This window comes from Gopherus evgoodei, chromosome 5 (assembly GCF_007399415.2).
Source record: "Gopherus evgoodei ecotype Sinaloan lineage chromosome 5, rGopEvg1_v1.p, whole genome shotgun sequence".
Taxonomy (NCBI): Eukaryota; Metazoa; Chordata; order Testudines; family Testudinidae; genus Gopherus; species Gopherus evgoodei.
Genome location: NC_044326.1, coordinates 146,609,930 through 146,613,799, shown reverse-complemented (window position 1 = coordinate 146,613,799; position 3,870 = coordinate 146,609,930). Strand labels below are relative to the sequence as shown.

The 3,870-nt window shown below is 46.3% G+C and overlaps 1 non-coding gene across 1 annotated transcript; it reads right to left on the bottom strand.

Annotated features, from left to right (window-relative positions):
* Window positions 1–490: 490 nt before the first annotated feature.
* Window positions 491–572, bottom strand: TRNAS-AGA. The gene has a single exon. It is a non-coding gene; the product is annotated as a tRNA-Ser (tRNA).
* Between the last annotated feature and the right edge of the window lie 3,298 nt (window positions 573–3,870).

Genomic DNA, 3,870 nt, shown 5'->3' with positions numbered 1-3,870 from the left:
ATCTACCGCATTTCCTTTATCTAAGTAATCCGTCACCTTCTCAAAGAAGGAGATCAGATTGGTTTGAAACGATCTACCTTTAGTAAATCCGTGTTGCAATTCGTCCCAATTACCACTGACCTCTATGTCCTTAACTACTTTCTCCCTTAAAATTTTTTCCAAGACCTTACATACTACAGACGTCAAGCTAACAGGCCTATAATTGGGACAAACCCTCTAACAAGTACGTCTTTCAGGGTGTGAAACCCCCCAGAACCAGTATAATTAAGCTGACCTAAGCCATGGTTAGATAGTGCTAAATGAAAGGAAAGATTGTTTTGCCAATGCAGCTATTACAGGGATGGAAAACCCCTCCCCTCACTGTAGCAGCTGTATACTCCACAGGGCTACAGCAGTATTTTAAGCATAGCCAGCCTCAGAGGGAGACTAGATGTGGCTCCATGGATGCTCAGGCACTGAGACAGCAGCACTGACAACACACTAATGCTTCTGTAGTTGGCAGGATTCAAACCTGCATGGGGAGACCCCAGTGGATTTCTAGTCCATCACCTTAACCACTCAGCTACAACTAGTTGATATACAGTTACTGCACTACACAATGGTTCTGTTCTCACAGAATTGTCACTTCAAATGGCTCAGACCAGCTCCCCCAGCACACTCACGGCTGTGCATTAGTGTAATTGTGCCCATGTTGAACAGCAAGAGTTCCTGCCCATTTCCCTTCCAGCTGGAGCATGATTAGTGTGTTTGTGGTTAACGACATTGCTATAGATTGTTGTTCATTCCCCACTCTGACAATTCAGACAGTCCCTTTCCTATTCGAATCTCCACCATATCATTCCAATAGCCGGGGGGCGGATTTCTCTGGGGCACTGAAATGTTTCAGGGGATTGGTGTGTGAGCTCAGCCTTGCATTCCATCCCTGATGTTTCATGGACTAACAACAGCAGCAGAAAGAAAGAAAGAGCCGAGCCAATATCTCCCTGGCAGGGATGCAGGTGACCACGTCCCCTCTGTCTGACCATTGCCATTGCAGGAGAGAAGGGTTCACTGGAATCGAATGCCCTGGCTCAGACAAGAGACACAGGGAGGTTTTACTGTTATTGGATCTGTGCAAAGGAAATTGTGGCTCTATGTGAAATTGAGGAGGGAAATGAAACGTCCACATGGTGGCCCAGTGCCTTAAGGAATGTGGGCGATGGACTCTGGCTGAGAAATGATTTAACAGGAATTTGTATCAATGTATTGCCCTGATTAAAAGCTATGGCTGTAAGGTGCCACTGTTGTTAGTACTTGAACCTGCGTGGAGACATTCGAGTGGGTGTCAAGTCCATTACCTTAACGAGGGGTAGTTGATTATTTTGTCAAGATCCAAATTTCTTGGTCAAGATCTAGTCAATGTCTAGATGACAGAGAAAATAATAAACTGATGATAATAAGAGGAATATAGAAATATTTACAGTTGCTATGGGCATAACCAGGATGATTGTTTCATGTTTCACTCTTTATATCTGACACCACCATCACCTTTCCCTTTAGCCTTGTAGTTTATCAAGGGTAAAACTAAACATCTCTTCAGATACAAGGGAGTGTTTGTGTTCATTCCTGCGAGCTACACAGGGGCTTGATGTAGCTGCTTTCAATCCTCTGGCTCTGCCAGGATAAGTAACATTTCAGGGTGTCACTGAACTGAAGGAGGGAGATCATTTTTTGACAGGTTACGCCTCCTCTTAAAGGTGTTTGTCTGGCTGGCAGCCCTGGTTCCCAGGTCTCTCCTGAGGGAAGAGAGTTTCTGTGCAAAATACTGAAACTTTTAAGAGAGAGGAAGGAAAGGCGATGGCCACATGATGGGGCCAGCACGTACCACAACATGATTATTTTATGATGGATGACTCTGAAGATTGACTGATCTCCACTTCCTTGGATTTGAAGAGACTTTAGTTTTGTACTTGGGAACCTGTAAGGCTGAAGCAATTTTATGGATGATGACACTACGATTGAAGGGTTATTTAATGTTGTAGAAATCATTAAAAACACTTAGTTTCAACTTGAGCTGCCTGTTATTAAAGGCTGGTTTCTCCACGTCAGTTCCATAAGCTCTGCTAGAAAGGCCCTGGGTTCTCTCCTGCCTTTGTGGGAACTAAAGGCAATCGTCCCCTGCTGCCCTTGGCTCCAGGCTGAATTTTCTGGGGAGGGGATGTGGAATTGATTTGTTTGCTGTTGAGAAGGAAGCCAGGCCAGCTCTCAGGGAACGAGAACTCCCAGCATCTTCCCAGCCCAACCCAGGCTGCTGCCCTGTCCCAGCCTCTGTTCCCCTGGGAGCCCTGCGTGTTTGACTCTAGAGCAGGCCGGGAGCAGCAGCTGAGTCAGAGGACAGCCTGGGCTGGGCAGACGCTAGGAGCAGAGCTCCAGAGGCCTCTGCTGGCTCCCTCCTCAGCAGCAAACAATCAGTCCCCACACACACCCCGGGACAGCAGCCTGGAGCCAAGGGCAGTGTCTAGTGGGGGATTCTCTTTTTCCTCTTCCTGGGGTGAGCAGGGATCTGGGGGTGTTTCTAGCAGGGCAGTTGGAACTGAATTGGGGAACAGGCTTTTAATAACAGGCAGCTCAAGTTCAGACTAATTTTGTTACAATTTTCTTTATAATGTAAAATAATTCAAAAGTAAATGGGCAGGAATGATTGGAACTCTTTTCTCCCTGTCACACAAAGAAACGGCTTTTTGGCTTTTCATGATACAGGAGTCAGGTTCGTTCACTGTGCAGAATCAATGTGCACAGAAGCCTGTTGTGTTTCATTTCTTAAGTTCTGCTGCCATGGTGTGGCCATTTCCTTCCCCTCCTTTCTGTCCAAAGCGCAGAGCCCAGTTCCTGCAGGGAGAGAAGGACATCTTTCTTCTTTCCTTCCTCAATAGCCCCCTTCCTTGGAGAGCCCTTTGCTGGGTCTGGGTGGGGAACAGCCATTCTTGAGGATTAATTTCACACCATATTTGGGGTTGATAGATAGATTTTACAGCCAGACTAGATCACTCGGTACCTCTGCTCTGACCTGAGTCATAACAGAGTGCAGAGAATTTTACCTGGTGACTCCTACACCCACTCCAAGATCTTCTGGCTGAGCGAGGAGGTTTCATTCAGAAAGTCATCGTGTTTGGATGTGAAGGTGGGAAATGATGGGGAAATTGGCCCCTCTTTCAAGTTTCAATGTTGTAACTTCTACATCTAGGCCGGGGTGGCCAACGTGAGCCTGAGAAGGAGCCAGAATTTCCCAATGTAACTGCCAAACGTGCACCTTTGTACTACTGAGTCAATTGTGAACCTTCCCATCATTATCATTATCCCTCTGAAATAATGATGGTGATGGACACTTGGCTCTATATCCCAGTGTGCCCTGCACGTCTACAGGCTGCATTAGCCAATCCAACCATTCGGCACTTGCAGATGGGCACCTCTGTACTGTGCCTGAGTCTTGTACAGCTATGAAAGGCTGGTAGATGCCAATATTTCCCTGTCTTTTTAACCTGCACTAATACCAGGCCAGGCCAGGGCTGGGAAGAGAGAGAGAGCAGCAGGTTTCCGATATTGTATCCATTTCCCTTTTTCTTGACTAGTTTCTCCTCTGCATAACTTGTACTTCTTTTGCTGTGAGCCTGGCTAACTCAGCTGGTAAAGTGTCCAATTTTTAATCTGATGGTCCAGGGTTCAAGGCCTTGGTCAGGTAATAAACCACTCACTATATCTTTAAAAATTGTTCTTCTGATGTCCTTTTTGGTGTTACTTTTTCTCTTCAAGACTGTGCCTTTCCTAAGAAGGGTCTTTGTGTGTGTGGCTTTGAAGGGGAAACTTCCTGACATCCTCTCTGTCTTTGTAGCC